Genomic DNA, 23,814 nt, shown 5'->3' on the forward strand with positions numbered 1-23,814 from the left:
AGGGATCTGATCCATAACTCCTCAGGAGTTAATTATAGCAATGAGAATGATCAAATATCTACATTGTGAGCACTATCTGAAATTCACCTATGTACAGAGGGGGCCTGCACAAAGACTATATACCACTTTATTCCCTCTTACACCTTATTTTGAGGAGATTTAGGAGCCAGTCAAAAATCTGTGTTCTTGGAAAGGCAAGCAAATACTGTACCCTTTCAAAGGGGGGTAGAGCTTCACTCCAGCTTGAGCTCTCTCAGACTCCCTGAACGCATTCTGGAAGAATCAGGGGTTCCTGTATAGTCTGAACTAGAATCCTGAAACGCAATCTGGACCCCGTGGGACCCAACAGGTATCAGGTCTGGGTTGTGTTGGGTGGGAAAACAACCAGACCCTCTTGGTCTTGGATCAGGTCTCTTCCACCTGCCTGTGGGGTTGGCACGGTGACACTGGCAAGAGCCAGACATATAGCTGCCACCGTACCTACCCCACAGGCAGGAGGCAGCACAGCATTGACTCAGGTTTGGGGGGAAGGGTCAGGTCAGAAAATGACTCTTTCCTCTTGGGCCTGGGTTGGGCCAAAAAATTAGGCTGGAATATACTCTACCTAAACCTCCTCTTCTCACAAATACAGGCCATGGTTTTAAGTCTGTATCTCATCCTAAATCCCCTAACCTGAGTCAAGATTAAAATCTCAAATAAACTGGAATGTACTCAACATAGTTTTAGCTCCAGAAGCATAAGGTGTACTGTATAAGAAATAAAGATGTCTTTATGTCAGTTTCAAATAGCTTTCACAGAAGTATAGAAGCTTGGAAAGGTAGCAATTAACTGTTAGTATTGGTTTACTATCAAAACTTGGCATATTTAAATTGCTTGACAAAGCTTGCTGTGATAAATATGGGAATTTTATGATGCCCATGTGTACCTCATTTTCAGTCATCTGCTTTAAGTACTGGCTTCAGAGACACAGGAGCTCTCACCTGGGATTTAGGCCTGGTCTACACTAGAAAATTAAGTCAGCATAACTATGTCACTCAGGGGTATGAAAAATCCACACCCTGAGCAGCAACCTAAATGCCTGTGTAGACAGTATTAGGTCGATGGAAGAATTCTTATATCAACCTAGCTACTACCTCTCAGGGAGGCGGATTATCTACACCAATGGGAGAATCCCTCATGTTGGTATAGACAGTGTCTACACTGAAGTGCTACAGTGGCACAGCTGCAGCAGCACAGCTATAGCACTTCAGTGTAGCCAAACCCTAAGAAAAAGGGAAAGTGACAAGAGAAAGGAAACTAAGCTGCTTCCTACAGCAGCATGGCTCAAGGGAGCCCTGGCTTTAGACAGAATGGACTGTCTTAAACTTTAGTCTCTCTCTTTTGAAGAAAGGATTTCCCAGTGCTGTATTCCAGTTGACTAATCAACCTTAAAAGCAGCAAAGAGTCCTGTGGCACCTTATAGACTAACAGACGTATTGGAGCATGAGCTTTCGTGGGTGAATACCCACTTTGTCGTCATGCATCCGATAAAGTGGGTATTCACCCACAAAAGCTCATGCTCCAATACGTCTGTTAGTCTATAAGGTGCCACAGGACTCTTTGCTGCTTTTACAGATCCAGACTAACACGGCTACCCCTCTGATACTAATCAACCTTACTCTGTCTTGAAAAGCTACATGGAGTCACTACAGATACTTGCTGAAGTGCATTGATCACTGAAGGGAGTAAAAGTCTCTGAATAGGACTCTACTTCGGTCACATTCGCTGGGCACAGCTCATGGTGAGAAACAGGAGTGCAGGAGCCAAGAGGCTCAGTTTAGAAGTTGCTGAGGCCACATGGCCTATGCTTATAGAAAAGTGTGACCCGCTGGGGGCCTGGCCCTTTGAAGGTGTCCTCCCCAGACCCATGACACCACAATGCTAGCTCAACATCCAGCCTCCCACAGGATTTTACACAGAAGAGTAGGAATTCATCTGGCCACGACACCACCAGCAATAACTATATGAGGAGTGGCTTAGTTAGCCCACACAGAAGTACTGTGATAGCCTTCAGTAGCAGTCCTCACTGCAGCTATGGGATACTCACTGCAGAAGAACACGACTCCTAGTAGCAAGTTTTGTCAGGACCAGGCCCTTAAAATCTGATCCCAAACCCACTGAAGTCAATGGAAAGCCTCCCACTGACTTCCACGGGTTTTGTATTGGACCCCAAGGTCTTCCTACACTGCAATAAGACACCTAGGGCTGCCTGCGTCAGCTGACTCTGGCTCCAGCCCAAGCCCAAATACCTACATTGCAATTGTATAGCCCCACAGCCCAAGCCCAGATCAGCTGACACAGGCCAGCCACAGGAGTTTTAATGCAGTGTAGACATATCTGTGGTTAGCATGCACAAGAATTGCATGGTAACAGAAGTTACAGTACTATAAGTACAGATATAGCTAATGTGAAAAGCAGTGACATAGCTACAGACTTACTTTGTCATTTACATAAAATTTATTATTTTCATTTATTATTTTAGTGCCCACAATGTGCTCAGCACTGAACAAGATTCAAAGATAAAAATATGTACAGGATACAAGTCTATGCCCCAAAGCGTTTTCACTTGAAAAGATATATACAGAAAAGACAATGATAGGAGAGAGAGAGAAGGAATTACACATTTTTTAAATTATTCTTGTGAACTCAACTTTTCCACACAGAAGTAGTGAGTTTATCAGAGTGATCTGAATAAAAATAAGGTGGCAGTTTTGTGTACTAGGGTTCACTGGATACAAGATAAGATACAGAAGAGCATGAAGACAGGCACGGTAAAAAGAAACAAATGGGGCATCAGTGGTGGAGTTGTGGGAGATATGAAAAGAGACAAGGTCCAATGTTCATAATGGAGGTTTTTTTAGGGACTTGAAGACAAACAAGAACTTTATACTTAATGCAATGGATAAGGAGAAGCCAGTGGCAGGTTTCAAAGATGGGGTGATATGGTTAAAGGGACAGGCAAGAAAGATAATGAAATTGCTCAAATTAAGTTCTTGGCCTCAGTGATGACCCATGGCAGTGTCTCACATTCTAATTATACATTGTGCAAAAAGTTTTCAGTGTTGAATTTGTCATCATTCAGTTTCACCTTCTCTAGACCATTCATTTTTATCATGTTCCCCTGCTAGTCCAAGAGAGAATGCAACAGAGAGTGAGCACAGGGGAGGTTTGGACTGAGTGGGAATTCCTACAAGTGAACGTCTTTGCTTTAATTTGAACTTTACACTTCATTATAAATAAATGGCACTAGCTAATGCATTCCCACTAGATGGGAAATTATGCTAATGCTGTTCTTAACCAGCTATCACCACCATTCACCATCAAAAGGTGAAATCAGTCTCTGGGAGAAAAATCTAATGAAGCAGATGACTCCATTCAGCATGTCCCAAATAAAAATGTTCCAGGATACTCTGTTTACATACATCACTTTTCACTCTGAAGTGAATGTTTATATGAATTATAAGATGTAAATTATACCTATCTGGCCAGTCATTCTGAAGAAAGTAGGCACTGTCACAGCTTTTAGAATCCCACTGAGCAGCAGCAGCTTTCAAATATGCTAGTGACCTGCTGAGGGCCCTGTAAACAGTTCATTCACCACAGGTGCTCCTCCTTATGGCTAGGTCTGGGAATTAGCTCTCCCTGCATGTGATACCCTCAGCTGTCGGTTGCTCAAGCTGCAGTCCCCCCTCTCTCTCCAAACTCAGGGTACTCACTCTTTGTGACTGAGCCCTCTAGCCAGGTCACTCTGTAGTCCCCACCTTCTAGGTTAATAAAATCCAACCAGACAAGCAAGCTATACACACACTGCCTCAGATGGGCTTCTATTCCACTTTCCCAGAGGCTGGTAGGGTAACCACTTGCCCACCACTCTGAGTTCCAGCCCAGGGACCCTATGACTAGCAATCCAGCTCTGTTCAGTCTCAGACCCTGTTACTGTTTCCCTAGGCTCCTTCCTACCCCACCTCTCTATAGCTTTACTATCTCTAGTTTACCACCACAGATTCCTCTGCTCCCCATGACTACTTCACCATTCTCGCCCTCTTGCTGGACTCCCCAGTCAAGGGCAAGACCCTGGCCTATTCTCCTTCTGCATTGCCTCCTTATCCCTAGCCAACTCCCTTTCCCTCTAGAGACTGATTGCAGACATCCTCCCTCCCAGGGGCGGCTCTATGTTTTTTGCCGCCCCAACCACGGCAGGCAGGCGGCTTTCGGTGGTGCACCTGTGGGTGGTCTGCTGGTCACGTCGATTCGGTGGCGTGTCTGCGGATGGTCCGCTGGTCATGTGGATTCGGTGGCACGTCTGCGGGAGGTCCACCGGTGCCGCGCCATCAGCGTCCCCGCTGCCGAATTGCCACCAAAGCCATGGGACCAGCAGACCTCCCGCAGGCATGCCGCCGAAAGCCGCCTGCCTGCAACCCTCACAGCGACCGGCAGGCCGCCTCATCTGGCTTGCTGCCCCAGGCACGTGCTTGCTGCGCTGGTGCCTGGAGCCGCCCCTGCTCCCTATGCTCACTTCCTGATTTATAATCCTATCCCAGCTCCTCCCCCACCTGGGCTTCATCTGCCATTAGGCCCTATCAATCCCTGTTCCCCTCAAGGTGCAGCATACAAGGTTATCTGGGTCCTTCTGGCCCATACTAACCCACTCAGGACTTTTGTGGGCTGGATGCCCTATCACAGGGCCATTCTGACAAAAGCTGCTGAGAGATTGGCACATCTTCTTCCTAGCCTGTCCTGCCCACTTTATCTATCTGTGCTCCATTCCCTGACTATTCCACTTGAGGCGCTATTGCAGCATTTACCACTACTGAAAACTTTGTTGGTACACCAAGGCCCTCTGCCAGATCTATATTGGCTGAAGCTAATGTAGACCTTGAGCTGGATTTATTTTCTCTTTTACTTGTGTCTTTTAATAAAACAACAAATAGCCCTGTCAGCAACGATTGTAGAATATCTTTCAAAGATGTTAAAAGGAAGATAAAGCTGAATACTTTAAAGTCTGCCCTTCTGGTTCCCTATCTTCTCATTCCTACCAATATGTGGGATTTTCTAGGGGTCATGCCTAGGAAAACTGTCAGATTACATTCAACCATAGCCATTTCAGAAAATAAGAATTGAAAACTCAATTTGGATACCTCCAGCGATTATATGTAAATGAGAAAGCAACAAGTAGAAACTGAATTACGCATGCTGAGCAGCAAACATGGTAGCAGTAACATTTTATCAAAGCAGAATGCTTTTTGATTGTTACAAAATAGTTAATGCCTTGTTGTCAAGATGTGTATGGTGTGGAAGAGAATATAGTGTTCTGTATTCTCATGCATGAGATACAAGTTCAGAAAACACCTCAGCATGTTATGCATGTGGCAGAGATATCAAATTTGCATCCAGCAGAGAATGTTGATTGAATTGCTTTTAAGTTACATTCTGTTGTCTCTATAGGTACACAAAGAGAAGAGCCTCAAAAGAATCAGCAATGTTCCTTGCCCTTATGAAAGGAGACTCAAAGAGCTTGCCCATCCAACCTTGAAAAAAAGTTGCACATTTACACAAAACAAATGCTTAGCTGCAATATCCAAATGATTTGGTTCCCTTCAAACCACTACAATTACCTGTTTGTGGAGATGTCATGCTATGCACTCAACTTCCATCTACTTTCTTTCATTGTAGGAATTAACTACCGTACTTGCTAAAACAGTGCTTATTTGAAATTCATATACTGTACTGTGTGTCATACTGAATTATATTGTACTATGATATATGATATATGGATGGCGGCAAATGGTACCGTAATCCATGAATGCACAACACTCTGAAATGAAACAATGTGAAATAGCCGAAAGGGCATAGGCAGTAGATCATGTACAATATGCAAGGTATTGACATGGTGTTTTTATCTGGTTCAAAGCTATAACAAAAAAAAGGCCAATAAATGTAGCAAAAAAATCCAGTGACATGGTATGCTGTATTAAGGGAGGTGTCTGAATCAAATTATCCCTGTTTATACATATTTGTTGCATCCACATTTAGGGCTAAATTGTGCCCAGCTGTTGGGAGAAACACAAGGGAAGAGGGATGTGAAAAGCTGTCCCAAATTTATGCTACTAGAAAAAGCCAGATACAGTGGTAAATAATGAAGAGGACAGGTCACTGACACAGAGTAATCCGGATCACTTGGTAAACTGGGTGCAAGCAAACAATATGCATTTTAATCCAGCCAAATGTAAATGTATACATCTAGGAACAAAGAATGTAGGTCATACTTATATGAGAAGAGTAAGGGGGGGATTTGATAGCAGCCTTCAACTACCTGAAGTGGGTACCCAAAGAGGATAGAGCTCAGCTGTTCTCAGTGGTGGCAGATGACAGAACAAGGAGCAATGGTCTCAAATTGCAGTGGAGGAGGTCTAGAATGGATATTAGGAAACACTATTTCACTAGGAGGGTGGTGAAGCACTGGAATGGGTTACCTAGGGAAGTGGTAGAATCTCCATCCTTAGAGGTTTTTAAGACCCGGCTTGGCAAAGCCCTGGCTGGAATGATTCAGTTGGTGTTGGTCCTGCTTTGAGCAGGGGGTTGGACTAGATGACCTCCTGAGGTCTCTTCCAACCCTGATATTCTATGATTCTATGATCGGGGACTCTACCCTGGGAAACAGTGACTGTAAAATATATGGGGGTCAGGAAGGATAACCAGCTGAATATGAGCTCCCAGTGTGATGCTGTGGCCAAATGGGATAATGCGATCCTTGGATGAGTAAACAGGGGAATGTCAATTAGGAATAGAGAGGTTATTTTACATGTATTTGGCACTGGTGAGACCTCTGCTGGAACATTGTCCAGTTCTGGTGTCCATTATTCAAGAAGGATGTTGATGGATGTTGGAGAGAGAGTTCAAAGAAGAACCACAGGAAAGATTAAAGGACAAGAAAACATGCCTTAAAGTGACTGAGTTCCATGAGTCTATCTATTTATCTTAACAAAAAGGCGGTTAAGGGATGACTTGATTACAGTCTATTAAGCACCTACATGGGGAACAAATATTTGATAATGGGTTCTTCCGTCTAACAGAGAAAGGTATAACAATCCAATGTCTGGAAGCTGAAGCTATCAAAATTCAGACTAGAAATAAGTTGTACATTTTTAACAATGAGAGTAATTAACTATTGGAACAATTTACCAAGGGTCATGGTGGATTCTCCATCAATGACAATTTTTAAATCAAGATTGGATGTTTTTCTCCAAGATCTGCTCTAGTTCACATGAATTAATTCAGGGAAGTTCTATGGCCTATGTCATAAAGGAGATCATCACAATGGCCCCTTCTAGACTTGGAATCTGGGAATCTATTCAACATAGTTGATCATGAGTTATTTGCTGAAGGAGGATTCAGGAGAGCAGAGGCATGAACTCAAATGGTTTAGGTCCTTCCTGGAGGGACTTACCCAAAAGCAGTGATGGGAAACTGCACCTCCAGGCCCCTTCTTTGTAGAGTCCAAGAAGGATCAATTCTCTCTCTGGTTCTATTCAGTACCTACAGGGCACCAGAAGACTTGGTAACACATCACACCCTGAAATACTGACAATATGTAGATGACACAAAGCCCTATTTTTCCTTTACTATATGCAATAGCACCAGAGCCATCAAGGGCTTGAGCTGAAACCGAGCAAGACAGAGCTTATGCTGGTTGGCAAAGGGAAATATTTGAGGAGCTTGCAGCAACAATGCAGTCTCCATTGGTTGAAGGTACAAACTCAAACTAGGTTAAATCGGGCCACAATTTAGGATTGCTCCTGGATCCCTGGTGACTCCAAGCTCTCCCATAGCAGCATTTGGGAGTCACTCTTTCTACCAGCTCCAGGTGGCTAGGAAACTGTGTCCCATTCTAGTGGATGATGAGCTAGCCTCTGTTATACACATTGTCATCTCCTGGTTAGACTATAGCAATACAATATACCTGGGCATTAAATCCTCAGCCCTCAGGAAACTCTTACTAGTACAGAATGTAGCAAGGTATCTCCCCAGCAACACAGGCTACTATGAGCAAATCAAACCTGTCATCCATTCTCTACACTGTCTTCCCATAGAATATTGAGTCAAATTGAAAATTTGTCTTTATCTTCAAGGCGCTCAATAGTCTAGGCCCAGGATACCTTAAAATAGCGTTTCTCAAACTGGGCTCTACGGACCCTGGGGGTCCCTGAGGCAACTCCTAGGGGTCTGCGGGTCCTGCTGATCAACTCTTCCCCCTCCCTCTATCTCCCGGAGGCTACTGAACCAAATTGGAAGATTTTAGGTGCTAAAAGTCCAGGAGCACAGTCGGGCTAAGACAGGATCTCTGCCTACCCTGGCCCCGCACTGCTCCCAGAAGCGGCCAGCACATCCCTGCGGGCCTGGTAGGGGTCAGAAGGTATCTGTGCGCTGCCTCCGCCCCAAGCGCCGACTCCGCAGATCCCATTGGCCGGGAACTGCGGCCAATGGGAGCTGCAGGGGCATTACCTGCGGGCAGGGGCAGTGCGTGGAGATCCCCCAGCCCCGCTGCCTAGGAGCCGTTGCCAGAGAGATGTGTCGGTCGCTTTCAGAATCCACCCAAGATAAGTGCTGCCTGGCCAGAGCCCGCACCCCTCACCCCCTCCTGCACCCAAACTCCATCTCAGAGCCCACACCTCACATCCAAACTCCCTCCCAGAGCCCTCACCCCTTCTTACACCCCAACTCCCTGCCCCAGCCTGGTGACAGCAAGTGAGGGTGGGGGAGAGCGAGTGATGGAGGGAGGGGGCACGGAGTGAGCAGGGGGGTGGGAAGAGGTGGGTTGGGGCCTTGGGGGAAGGAGTAGAGTGGGGTCAGAGCCTGGGGCTGAGCAGGGGGACTTGAAGGTCCCTGAAAATTTTTAAATCAAAATGGGCGTCCTTGGGTTGCTAAAGTTTGAGAACCACTGCCTTAAAAAATATCACCTGAAGTTCTGGAATAAAAACTGTAGTCCAAAACCCTGTTCTTCTGGCACAAAGTAGCTGTCCCTGACAAGGGTGAAGCTCATTGGTGCAGGAGACATAGGGGTTTTTTTGGAGGCCTGTCAAAATAGGATATTCTACAGGATCTAAGAACCACTCAAAATTACATGACAAACATTTTCATTTAAAAAAAGCTCATGATTTTCCACTTAGAGAATTACACATGATAAATGCGAATCATACTGTTTAGTACTACAGGCAGGATAAGAATCTGAATAGAATTGGGTGCGCAATGAGAATAAGGATCCAACCCCCACCACATTGCCCAATGCAGCCTGGTCAACACAGAGGTGTACACTGTGAAAGGGCATAATCCAGGCTCAATACCAGAAGAAATCCAGCCGCCAATATGCAGCTCTTCCTCACTGTCCACACATACCAAACATGGGCAGTGACTAAAAGACACAGTCTTGCCCTTAGTCTCCTCTCCATCAGAGAAGAGCCTTAATAGCTACTGGACTAGAGAAGCTCCAGGGCCTAGACATCCACAGAGACATCTCCCTGTTTTCAGGTTGTACTTTCCTCTCAATAGCAGCTCAACAATGGTAGTTTAGGTATTATGCATTTGCCTAAGATGGACCCCCTTTTCATGCATGTAGCCACAGACTCCAATGAGTCCAACTGCCATAAAGGGACACCAAAAATCAGAGGAAAGCCATTGGGGGTGCAGTTTAAGCAGCATACCAATAATATTCACCGATTATGCTAATTTAGGAAGACTTGAGAGGAGCAGATAGGCCAAAAACATAATGCAAAAAGGCAGAGCAGCCAAATGTCACACATCTGTTAGGTTTGTCATGCATAGCTGGTAAAATGCCAGTGAGTGAGTTAATGAGCATGAGAGAGAGAGCGAGAGAGAGAGACACCCTCCCCACAAAAGACTCTATAGACTGTGGGAAAGGTCACTGAGCTACAACCCAAGAGATCACAAGTTTTATTTCATACACTTATCTTAGAGTGAGACATCCATCATTCATCCATTTTACGCCTAAGATAACTGAGAGGTTGTGGAAGTTCATTTCCAGTGGATAGAGAAACCAGGTTTCTTACATGAAAGACTTTTGGCGCATCTACTTTACCATACTGGCTTTCAGAAGAAGTGTGCCACATTCATGCTTGACTATACTGTCTCTCTGAACACTAGCTCACATTCTGGTCCCAGACCCAGGAATCCAGATAGCGAACATACTTCTGTCTCACAAATAGTTGTGTAACCCATTGGCAGAGTGTGCATGTCCCCTTGAATCAGCTGGTTCACAGAGAATAATAGCCTGCTTCCACTGCCAGTTACTTCTCTAGTCAAAGTGGAGAAGAGCTGTGCTATTAATTCCAAGGTCCTCGGTTTAAACTGTATTAATGATCAATTTGGGGAAAAAATAGTATATGGTTATATAATCAGGAGGTTGTATCATAATTCACATGCAAAAGGGGGCTGAACTGAAGCTGTAAGGATCATCTTAATTCTGTCATTCCCTAACTTTTGCATGCTTGACTTTTCAACCTTAACATACTTGTAGGTGTACTGATGAGGTTCAACAAGGACAAGTGCAGAGTCCTGAACTTAGGATGGAAGAATCCCATGCGCTGCTACAGACTAGGGACCAAATGGCTAGGCAGCAGTTCTGCAGAACAGGACCTAGGGGTTACAGTGGACAAGAAGCTGGATATGAGTCAACAGTGTCTCCTTGTTAACGGCATTTTGACTATATAAGAAGGGGCATTGCCAGCAGATCGAGGGACGTGATCATTCCCCTCTATTCGACATTGATGAGGCCTCATCTGGAGTACTGTGTCCAGTTTTGTGCTCCACACTACAAGAAGGATGTTGAAAAATTGGAAAGAGTCCAGCAGAGGGCAACAAAAATGTTGCAGTGGGGATGGTTTAGGTTGGATATTAGAAAAAACTTTTTCACTAGGAGTGTGGTGAAGCACTAGAATGGGTTACCTAGGGAGGTAGTGGAATCTCCTTCCTTAGAGGTTTTTAAGGTCAGGCTTGATGAAGCCCTGGCTGGGATGATTGAGTTGAGGATTGGTCCTGCTTTGAGCAGAGGGTTGGACTAGATGACCTCCTGAGGTCCCTTCCAACACTGATATTCTAGGATTCTATGATACTTTTCTGTATGTTATACAAAAGCATCCTGTGTGAGGTCCCTGGAATAACTAATTACTTGAATGATTTTACATTACAAAAAAAGATTGTATTTAGACATGAATTTCAACACTGTGCTAATATTTCTACTGTATGTATTTTGGTTAATGGAAGCTGTCCCTTTAAGAACAAGGAATAGCACTTGATTGTAGAGTATGTTTGCAGGGGATTGAGAGCAACATTTAGGAAATTTTGCCTGTGTGTCCAAAGAGTGGAAGACCCTCCCTGTGTAAACTCCAAAAAGGTCAAAACTTAACACCACTCAGCTCATTCTCCTAAACCAGAGATTCTCAAACTTCTCTATGAATCTTTGGCAAGAAGACTAGTCACACAGTGCTGGCTCTCTTCATAGTTTCCAACTGAGCGAAACAGAAAAGAGGAGAGGGAGATACTGAAGAGCAACCATCTGACTTTTCAAAAAGGCCAAAATACCTATTGCACTACAGATATCTAAAAACGCACAAACACTTTCCAAATATTACTTTCCCATGTAATCAACCGCTGTAGTTGCTACAGCAAATTATATGATCAAAAAGGGAAGGTGGATACTCACCACCAGAATGGGATGGGAGGTATTTGAGATAATCTCTATTAAAATGTGACATACCTAAGAAGCAATTTTTTAACAGAGAAGGTAATTAGCCATTGGAACACCTTACCAAAGGTTGTGATGGGAATCTTTAAAATCGAGATGAGATGTTTTTCCAAGAGATATGCTCTTGTTCAAACACAATTATTTGACCTGGAATTAATTCAGAGAAGTCCTACAGCCTTTTATGCAGGAGGTCAGACTAGATGATCACAGTGGTGCCTTCTGGCCTTAAAAATCTATGGCTACTTGCTCTGGGCTAAGTGGACATTTTTATGAGACGAGGTAGCCATCACCTTTAACTAGATCTTGGGTTTTCCAAATACCTCAAAGGCTGTCCTGGCTATTTTTGGCCAATTCTCAGAATTAGAACAGTTCACTGTGATGTTAGCTTCCCACATCTGCCATTCTTCTTTAGGCATAGACTTAAAGAGCTAAAAACTCCACTGTGTGTGTTTAACACAATTTCAAACACTTGTAACACAAGTGACGCAAAATCAATTTCTTCCAGAACAAGTTAATGCACTACTACTGAGTGGGGGCTATTTCTATGCTAAATCACAACTTTCAAACCTCAGTCATTTCAGTAGTCCTGTTCAGAAAGCTACAAGATTTTTTTTTAAATGGGAACATTTTTCTCACATTTTTCTTCTCACATTTTACACAAAAACATGAATTGCCTTTACTCATACTTTTTTTGAAAACACCAATTTAGGACAGAGACCAAACATGGAATATTTCAACTCCAAAGGTGGAAGTTTTAGAAAACATGAGAATCTAAAAAGAGCGGTTTGATAACAACTGCTATATTTAAGTTGCAAACACTTGGTATAATTAATCTATGCTCTCTCGGCAAGCTAGATTCATGATTAACTGTGAAGCCAGATAAATCCAGAAATAATCTGATTAAAAAACTCAGACTCAGCTGTATAAAGATTTCAAGTCTCTGGAAATAGTTCAAAACCACTGTAGCTATTGATATAGTTAATCAATTATGAAGGCATACTGACTATCCAATAATCAATTGTTAAGCAGCTATAGCATTCTGATTCACTTATTTTTTTGCAAAAGCTCAACTTCTTAAATCAATTTACCCTTAGAAGTCAATGAACTGTAAATTTTCTGATTATGCTGGAATAAGCACTAAGAGGTACTCTGTAAATTGAACCCTGAAGCAATGAAGCAAAGTGAATTGTCTGGATATGTCCAAAGATGATTCACTCTGAGTTATCTTGATTTGCTAATGTGTCAAAAAAATCTCGACGAGCAGCATCAAAGCACAGAGAGAGGTTAAACTGAGTGATCTAAGTGGACATAGATCTTTATTTATATCAGTATACAGGGATGTACTAAGCGAGGGCATCCTCAGTGCACAAAACTGCACCAATGTAAATTACAGAAAGGTTCCCTGTGTCACACTGATTTACTGAGAAAGATGATGCCTGAACTTGTTCTGCACACCCAGATGATAGATGCTTCAAGAGATTAATTTGCTTATTCTTCGCACTAAAAACATCATGCTCTGAACATTTCCACTGTATCAAGAAACATACACTGTCTAGAAAGAAGCTCAGTAATTGACAACAAGATGCCAAAAGGAGCATTTGCTCCAGGCAGTTCATACATTACACTGACTACCCACAAAACAGTGTAGATGCTCATGGCACAGATCATGTTCCTTTAAGTTACCATGGAGTTTCTTGAATTTATTTAATAATTCTGTAAACGATATAAAGATGCTCAAGATGTAAGCCCTACTTGCTAAGTCAGGATATCAGTAATTCCTGAGATAGGAGACTAGCACCCCAGATGTGTGGATCTATTATTATCTGTATAACTTGGGAAGGAGGATTCCAGTGGGTCACCAATATAACATTTTTAAAAAGTGAAGAAGACAGAAGGGCACTAACAATGTGAGATTCTTACTGTAGCAGGGTGGACCCTGCTCCGGCCCTAAAGGGGTTAAAAACAGCCCTGGGAAGGGGCTTTTTGGCTGAGCAGATTGGGGAAGTGGCTGCAGCTGGGGGCCACGCCCCAAACTGAGGAGCAGGGCCTTATAAAAGGCCAGGGAAGCCAGGAGCCCAGAGAGTCTCTCTCTGCCTCCAGAGGGAGATGGGCCTGGCTGCTAGAAACTAGAGCAAGATACCTGAGTGCAGCAAGGCTGGGGAAGGCCTGAGGAGCCGGGGAGCTCCGGCCTGAAAAGCCCCAGGCTGCGGCCTAGCAGTGGGCCAATAGGTACCGTGGGTTGCAAGGGGCAGCCCGGGGGTAGGACAAAGCAGCAGGTCCAAACCCTCCTTGCCAATGATGAGTAGGCTAACACTGCAGTCTGTCCCAGAGCGTGGGGCTAGACCATGACTGAGCAGTAGCCAAATACTGAGGCAAGGTAGGGATAGCGGGTGAGGGTTCCCTGAGAGTGGAAGGGAGACCCAGAAAGAAAGGGGTTACTGCAGGGGGCAGCACCCCATGTAGAAGGGCACCGGGTCCAGGGAGGGACACGGGGGCCTATGAACAGGGGGACCACCGGCCTGCAGAGGGCGCTCCGGGACTGGACAGAGCTAAGTTGGAGAGCAACCAGCAGGAGGCGCCGCAGGGGTGAGTACCGCCCGCTTACACTTACTAACAAAATGTTAATTTTAAGATCTTGAGTTATCTAGGAATGAGATGCCTTCTCCAGAAAGATGGATGGTGATATTGCCATAGACTTTGGTGGGAGCTGCTACATGCTCTGCACTTTTTGAAAGTAAGCCCCTTATTTTAGGCACCTAAACCAGGACTTAAGACACTAACATTTTTAAAAATCTTGACCTAGAAGGAAATTTATTGGGGAAGGAGGGTGATAGACAAAATATGCAGGAACTGTTATGTGTAAAGGCTCTGGGCTGGCAAAGAAACTGTTTATTCATTTTTAAAAGTTATTTTCCTTGTTGGGCCTGTTCTATAGTAGGTGACTTCTGGGTACTTGTCTCGCTCTGTCAATCTGTTTCCTCACTTACCCAGGTGGGTATTGTAGTTTTAAGAACGCTTGATAGAGATCTTGTAGGTGTTTGTCGCTGTCTGAGGGATTGGAGCAAATGCGGTTGTATCTTAGGGCTTGACTGTAGACAATGGATCGTGTGATGTGTCCTGGATGAAAGCTGCAGGCATGTAGGTAAGCATAGCAGTCAGTAGGTTTCTGATATAGGGTGGTGTTTATGTGACCATCACTTATTTGCACTGTAGTGTCCAGGAAGTGGATCTCTTATGTGGACTTGTCCAGACTGAGGTTGATGGTGAGGTGGAAATTGTTGAAATCCTGGTGGAATTCCTCAAGGGCCTCCTTCCCATGGGTCCAGATGATGAGTGCTCCATTAATCAGCCTTGTCATTTAAATTATATGAAACAGACATTCTGTCATTGATTAGGCCCTTTCCATATAGACAATGAGTATTTTGACAGATACATTTTTAGTCGTTACTGTAAATTCTAGTGTAGACACTACCCACATGTTTGATGCCAGTTGCGTGAAGCATTTGTGTCCTGTTACATTAAAATTTGTAATCATGTTAGTGAATGTGTTAAAATGACTAATTATTCAAGTGTATTAATACTCAATGAGGAGCAAGCACTTCCCTGCAGGTCTCCAGAGACTTAAAAAGCCAAGTGGAAGGAAAGAAGAGAAATAAGGAGTGAGGAAAGCCTGAAAGAGAAGAACGCTCAAGTAAAAACTGAAATATGAACAAAGTTCTGAGGAGGATGGCTGAGCAGAGCTGTAGGATGTGCAAAGACAGGATGATGCCTGCCGGATGCTCTGATAGAATTAAATGATAATCCAGACTTCCTAAGGTGTAAAAATAAATCCAAAACTAAAAGAATTATAGACTATAACACAGAAATTGCTTTGTGAGGGACCCCAGCAGAAAGCTTCTTCTCTTCAACACAGAGCTCTCTCATATAAGGCTTTCTACACTTTAGAAGGATTCTTCGAAACTCCAGAGAACAAGTAAAATTTAGAGTCCATTAACAGTTCGGTATCCATACTGCTTGACTTGGACTTCAGATCTGGATGGAGAAATGGTCCTTTAGCCTGAAAATCGCAGATTTAGACAAACTGATAGCAGAGGATGAAGCTGCATTGAAAAGGCCATGAGCTATGAGAGCAAACACTGAGAAATCTTAGTCAGAGCTACCAACAATACTTGAAGATTGTCCTGTCTGCATTTCCTAATAATCCTCCCTGAAGGAAGAGAAAGGGTTCTGGTATTTGACATATGAGGGGAAAATCAGGAGGGTGTTTTAGATCAAGAAATAGAGATCATGAGACATTATTATGTAGAATGAAAGGTTTAGCCAATTTGTCTGGGAGTGGTAGGTGAAGACCTGCCTAGGTAAGGGAAAACAGGACATGTTCAATTTGGAATAAAATGTGTGTGAACGCGTACATGGCATCCCCCCTCCAATGCTGGGTTTTATATGGTTTCCTCCCTTTCTTCAACAGGCCTCAAAATCTAGAAAGGACTGATGTTCACCCATGCAACTCCCCTGCAAGGTGATAATGGAGAATGTGCATGCAATGAGGTGTACTCCCCACACCAGCCCTGCAAGAGCTGAATTAGGCCAACTGGGCCCAAACATAAATTAGGCTGCAAAGGGGTGAGATCTAGGCTGGAGGAAGCTAATTAAAAGATCGCCTGTGAGGGACCAGGCAGGGTTTCTGTAACTCCAGGAGGCTGAAAATAGTGAAACGGGGAGCAGCGTGGAGGAAGCCTGCAGTCCCTCTCCCTAAGGTAAGTGAGAAAGGGGAGACAAAGTATGGTAGGAAGGAGTCCAGGGGTCAGAGCAGTAAGTGGTATAGATGCAGAATAAGTGTTCACTACAGGGCCCTGGACTGGAATCCAGAGTAAAGGGTGTGGGTCTACATTCCCCTACCAATCACTACAGAGTGGTGTTATTAAGGGCAGTGGATACAAATACTACCAGTCACTGCTGGAGTGACAGTCACGGCAGCGGGCATGATAACTGCCTGATGCTGCTTGTGGAAAGAGACTTTCAAAGACAGGGGAAACTTCTGAGTGATCTGGCCAGAGAGTCGAGTCATGAAGAGGAGCAGAAGCTCCTGGAGTCAGAGAGGGGCTGCAAACACAGAGAGACACGGAGATGGAGTGCAACCGCAGGAATGGGTGTTGGCCTGGCAGAGCTAGTCCCCAGAACTGCCAGGAGTGGTGCCATCCACTGGTGAGTAGAGCACCCCCATCACAGTGCACATTAGATTTTATCTTATGATATATGCTTAATATTCCAGAGGAAGATGAAAACCCCTCAAAAGTCTTCTGACAACATGTCCTGTAATGAAAGATTCCTTCCCAAACCCAAATTTGCTGTTCAGTTTAACTCTGCATATAAGAATGATATAGTTTAAATATTAATCTAATTTTTACTGAAGTAATTGCCCATTTTTCTTGTAACCTAGAAAATTAAAAACAGCTTGATAATAGAGAACTATCTCTAGCCTATAAATAACAGCCTCAAGTCTGATGCTGACCCTGCCAGAAACAGACTAATGGTAAATTCACCAAATGTATGTTAATATTAAAGACTGAAATATAGGAATGTGGAGTTTAATTCCAATAAAAATGTTGATTGCTATACATGATTCCATGGCACAGCTATTAATTATCCTTACTTAACAGTGACGTATGCCAAATCCCATTGAAAATCCAAAAAACAAGCCACCTCTTCCTCTTCAGTAATCGCTTCTAATTTTCAACATTCATATTCACTGCACACTGATCATTTGACAGATTTACTGTTAATTCTATTGCAAGATGATGATGGTAGCAACAGCACTAAAGTGGTCTTCTACAACACCAAGGAAAAACAAACATGCACAAACAAAAAGAACTGCCAAATAGTGATTTAGGTCTCTGAACAATTTTTTATCTGTACATGTAGTTACTACAATAGGCTTCAGTGGTTGGCATTTTAGCAAATCAGTACAAGGTTAGCCTGATGGAGTATAAAAATCCAGAGTAAAATTCACTACAGATAATATATGAGATCCCTTACTCAGGTTAAGAAGGATTAAATTAATGTATACCTTTAACCCATACTCATTTAGAAGGTAAAAATCAACTTAGGCAAGTCAAGCTCTGCTATAGCTGGTAAATTCTGTAATCTTCAAGAATACAGCTTTATGATGGGAATTTAATAAAAATCACTTGGTGGCTTGGAACATCATAATTGGACATCCAACTCCGTGATTAAAACAAAATACTCCAACCAGTACTCTTATTCATCAACTACCCACAATGTGCTAGATGTCTCACAGACAGACATTATATAATAAATTAAATAATACGATCCTTGTCCCAACGAGTTTACAATCTAAGAGTTAACATACCAATTAGGAACTGGAGAAAGGGGAGCAAAAACTAAGCGATCATGCTGGTATTAGGTACACTCGTTAGTTAGAATCATAGAATATCAGGGTTGGAAGGGACCTCAGGAGGTCATCTAGTCCAACCCCCTGCTCAAAGCAGGACCAATCCCCAGACAGATCTTTACCCCAGTTCCCTAAATGGCCAATGCTCAAACCACTGAGCTATCCCTCCCCCCCGCTTGTTTATTTTCATTTTGTTTCCACTGTTAGAATGATCCCCCTACCTCTCATACCCTGCTTGCCTGCTCTCTTCCCTAACAGATGCACCTTCTGTCCACCTGCACAGGCAGGGTGAGGGAAATCAGTCAATCAGAAGATTCCCTTGAAATGAGTTCAAAAAGTCCCTAAAGGTCCGTTTCTAGAAAAGAAAATGAATACACTTCACACTGAGAAGAACACCTGGTTGTTACATAGATCCAAAAGCCAGAATTTTTAAAAGAGATTAAATAAAGTCTCAGACTAAGAATAAGGGAAAAATTTCTTCCATTCTGGCCATTTAATTATTTTGTTTTAATTACTATTTTGGTCTAAACTGGCAGGGAGGGGTAAACAAGCTTTCATACTTGCAATGAACACAATGGAAAATTAAAAACGAAGTAGCTTATGTTTTGGAAACTTCAAGATGTCCCAGCTCACCAGTAAGCAAGGTAACAGTCCCACTTTATATAGTGTTAATTCTTATGCCAAATAAATTATGGCAGCATTAATGTACTTGTGATGGGTTGGATCACAGAAACCCCCATGGGAGCTGCCAACTGTTGTGCCAAGACTACCTCTGCTCCTGTTTTCCCTGACAGCTTAGGACTTCAGCACACTGTCTTGCTGAGCCAGACACTCCCGTCTGCTCCAACAAAGACCCAGGGTCTGAATTACTTGCCCCAAAGCTGCAGGTTTACCTGAAAACAGCTCACAGAAGTGTGCTTGTCTTTAGCACTCAGATGTCCAACTCCCAATGGGGTTTAAACCCAAATAAATCCGTTTTACCCTGTATAAAGCTTATGCAGGGTAAACTCATAAATTGTTCACCCTCTATAACACAGATAGAGAGATATGCACAGTTGTTTGCTCCCCCAGGTATTAATACATACTCTGAGTTAATCAATAAGTAAAAAGTGATTTTATTAAATACAGAAAGTAGGATTTAAGTAGTTCCAAGTAGTAACAGCACAAAGTCACCAAGCAAAATAAAATAAAATGCACAAATCTGTTTAATCAAATTGAATACAGATAATCTCACCCTCAGAAATGCTTCAGTAATTCCCCCCCCCCCACTGGACACCTTCCAGGCCTGGGCACAATTCTTTCCCCCAGTACAGCTCTTGTTCCAGCTCAGGTAATGGCTAGTGGAGTCTTCATGATGGCTCCTCTCCCTTGTTCTCTTCCACCTCTTTATATATCTTTTTCATAAGGCGGGAATAGGATGACCAGATGACAAAACTGAAATATCGGGACGCAGACGGTCCGGGGGGGGGGGGGGGAGCGGAGGAAAAAAAAAGCCATCGGAGCACCCTCCCATCCCTTTGTCTCCACCTCCCCCTGTAGGGGAAGGTGCCCAGCCGGTGCAATCCCGCAGGAGGCCCCAGAGTGGGGGCAGTAAACCCCAGCCCCCCAGTCCCGCAGGGGAACAAATGGGGCTGCCGCTGCCTCCGCCCCAGGACGGGGTATCCCTACAGCCCACCCTCCGGGGCGGCACAATCCCGTCACCCCAAGTGTGCCCGGGCCCGGCCCGCGCCCAGCTGCCCTGCAGAGCACTGCAGGTGGCACCGGAGTGGAGGCAGCAGGCCCCAGGCCTTGGGTCCTACAGGGGAACGAACGGGGCTGCCGCTGCCTCCACGTGGTGGGAAGTGAAGCCCCATTGGAGTCCCCACGCGGGCAGCTGCTGCCCCCATGGGCGCGTACAGGGACCCAGTTCCCCAGGCCAGACCCGGGACTGCCCCTTCAGGTACCGCCCCACCCTCCTGCCAGCGCTCGGGGCCAGGCCGGATTCACTCACCCCATGCTGCCCTGCATCCCCGGGCCTCCCTCCAGCGCTTGCGCCGCCATACAGCTGATCAGTGCAAGCCTGGGAGGGAGGAGGAATGCAGCGTGCTTGGGGAAGAGGCAGGGATTTGGGGAGGGATCCAATGGGGCAGTGAGGGGGCGGGGCTTGGGGTGGGGATTTGGGGAGGGATCCAATAGGGGAAGGAGTGGGCGGAGTCAGGGAGGCACAAGACCCTCCGGGCTCCACCTGTGCGCGGGAGCAGAGGGCAAAATTGCTTGTTTGTCCAGTGTCCTGACCGAACATCGGTCGGGACGCAGGACAAACAAGCAAATATCGGACAGTCCCGATAAAATCGGGACGTCTGGTCACCTTAGGCGGGAACCCTTTGTCCCTCTGGGTTTCCACTCCCCTCACTGGAAAAGCACCAGGTTAAAGATGGATTCCAGTTCAGATGACATGATCACATGTCATGTCACTGCAAGACTTCATTACCCACTTGCCAGCACACATATATACAGGAAGACTTACAGGTAAAACACAGCCATTTGCAGACAATGGTTCTAGTTAATGGGAGTCATCAAGATTCCAAACCACCATTAATGGCCCACACTTTACATAATTACAATAGGCCCTCAGAGTTGTATTTCACATTTCTAGTTTCAGATACAAGAGTGGTACATTTATACAAATAGGATGACCACACTCAGTAGATTATAAGCTTTGTAATGATTCCTTACAAGAGATCTTTTGCATGAAGAATATCTCAGTTACATTATATTCACTTATTATTAAATTTTTATAAAACCATATAGACTGCACTACATCACAGTACTCACCCTAAAATGCATATAAAATGTCTTCTGTAATTTATATCCATATATTGCATATTATCAAACAAGAACTGCCTCTTTGAGCTGCTGGCCAGATTTCTCAAACAATGAATTCCCCTGGCATATGGGAACTCCCTGTATACTTCCTAGCACAGGGGAAATGTCAGATGTGGGAAGGGACGGAGCAGAACAGAGCAACATCCATCATGTACAGCAGTGGTAGGTAATCAGCGGCCCATCAGGGTAAGCCACTAGCAAGCCACCAGACCATTTGTTTACATTTACCAGGCCCTCGCTGCCTCCCACAGCTCCCATTGGCCGGGAATGGCAAAATGTGGCCACTGGGAGCTGTGGGACAGCTGTGCTAATGTAAACAAACGGTCTGGTGGCCCACCAGTGGCTTACCCTGATGGGCCGCATATGGCCCGCAGGTTGCCCACCACTGATCTACAGGCATAATGTCCATTAAGGATCCTATGCCAGTGACATAACTTAGAGCACCACCCCGTTGTTCTAAACCTTGTTGGGATCAGAGACAATGAAGATCAGCTCTCAGAATCAGGAAAACAAAACGGGTTTCCTAAATACCCCATCCCACCGCTCTCAAAGCCTGTTGCAAGTGACACTGTACTGCAAGAATCTGGGTTATAATGTCTTCTATTTAATTCAAAAGTGTTTTGAAATAGAGTTTATTTGAAAGATTATAAAACAGATAATGAATTGTACTGCATATTGCCAAGACTCAAACTCATTTTGTTTAGTATCAGGTTTATTTTAATCCACTGATCATAATGTTGTTACAAAAATTAGAAATACCTAAGTTGGAAGAACCACCACTTGGCTCACTGAAGTTCTTAATATAGCATTCTTTCATCAACAGATTTCCACTGCATCCACCTCCAAATGCAAAAGCTTTGCAATTCTGAGACTTTAAAGGGTCACACATTTCTATGTTATATATAGCAGAACTGCGGAATTAGCATTTAATACTGTAGTATTTTTTTTTGGTGTGGGGGGGGGGAGGAACACTGGATGGAAAGTGCTGAAACAGATTCTCATGTGCCAATATTGCTATCTCAGGAGATTAGAGTCAAAATTCTCTGACAGTATAATGGAAGAAATGAGGAAGGAAATTTATCCTAATTCATTTCTTAAATTGGAGACAACAATAAAAATGAATGGATGTTCCTCCTGGGCTAATATGGGGAGGAAGAAAGTGACCAATGGAATATCAGTTTTTTGGCTCCACCACTCCAGCAGGACACAGTATCTCCTCTTCTTTCCTAGCCGGGTTAAAGAATTCCAAAAGCTGCAACACTGAAATTTCCAATCCCTAGCACATGGAACACATGAGCACCCAGAGTGAATACTGACAGGGACCAGCACTCGAAGAAGCAGCATATCTTCCAGAAAAGCATCCAATTTTATTTTGAAGATTCCAGGAAATGGAAAATCCACCACTTCCTTTGGTAGTTTATTCCAATGATTAATCATCCTCACTATTAAAAACTGTGCGCCTTATTTCTAATCTGAATGTGTCTGGCTTCAACTTCCAGCCATTGGTTCTTGTTATGCCATTCTCTGCTAGATTAGAGAGCAAAGTATGGTGTTTTCTCCCTGTTAAGATACTTAGACACTGTAAACAAGTCTCCTCTTGATCATTTTGATAAACAGATTGACTTTCTTATGTCTCCCACTGTAAGACTTTTTTCCATTTTTTCCATTTTTTTCTTTGCCCTTATTAAAGTTGTTGGGCTGCTTCTCACATTTGGTGGGAAAAATCAGAAAGACACCCCAATAAAAAGAGGAAAAAATATGACCTGAAAGGAAAACCATTCCTTAAAAGAATAAAGGGAAAACACTAAATATCCCACAAGGCACTGAATTCTTGTTGGACATCACAGCAGCACTGTTTTGCCTTTTTTGCGCCTGTTGTAATGTAAGCAGCTGAAGCAGTCAGCTTGACACCTTATAGCAGGGAGCAGGCATGCATGACCCCCTGGTGATGCAGTTCAATAGCTCAGAACATTGAGCTCTTGACATTCCGAGTCAGTAGTGCATGCAGGGCACACAGTCAAGAGTGGAGAATTTTATCTACTTAATTCTGGAGAGCCAGCAATTTTTCTCCATTATTACTACTCATAGAGTACTCATCCATTTTACCTTAGTATGTTACTGATGAGTTGACAACAAGTGAGACAGACACCTGTCTGGGAAGATAAGGTGAGCACTTGAAGGGCCCAATTCTGCAGCCACCCAGTGCAGGGTTCTCCCAATGACTTCCTCCTTCCTGGAAGGAGCATATAGTGGGGTGGTCATCCCGCTCCTGCCCTGAAGGGCTTAAAACAGCCTTGGGAGAGGGCTGTGGCAGGGAAAGCAGCTACTAGGCTGATTGGGGAAGCAGCCGCAGCTGGGCCATGCCCCAATCAGGCCTCAGCTGGCCCTCTATAAGAGGCTGGGAGCCAGGAGCTCAACAGTCTCTCTCTGCACTCAGAGAGAGAAGGGCCTGGCTGCAGGGAGGTTAACCAGGTATCTGGAGCGGAACGGAGCAGGGCTGGGGAAAGGCCGGGGACCGGCCAAGGGAGCCAGGGAGTTCCGGCCTAGGTACTGGGTTGCAGAGGCAGCAGGTCCGAACCCCTTTGCCTGTGATGAGTGGCTTATACTAAAGTCTGCCCCAGTGAATGGAGGCTAGTCGGAGACTGGGCAGTAGCCAAGACTGAGGCGAAGTGGGGACAGTGGGTGGGGGTTCTCCTGGGAGGGGGAGACCCAGACTGTGGGGGTACTGCCAGGGGGCAGC

General features: G+C 44.4%; 1 protein-coding gene across 11 annotated transcripts in view; it reads right to left on the reverse strand.

Annotated features, from left to right (window-relative positions):
* The window catches only part of STXBP5L (syntaxin binding protein 5L), a 421,232-nt gene that overhangs the window by 268,168 nt on the left and 129,250 nt on the right, over positions 1-23,814 (reverse strand). The gene's annotated exons all lie outside the window — the stretch shown is intronic.

The sequence above is a fragment of the Mauremys mutica genome, chromosome 1, assembly GCF_020497125.1.
Source record: "Mauremys mutica isolate MM-2020 ecotype Southern chromosome 1, ASM2049712v1, whole genome shotgun sequence".
Lineage (NCBI taxonomy): Eukaryota > Metazoa > Chordata > Testudines > Geoemydidae > Mauremys > Mauremys mutica.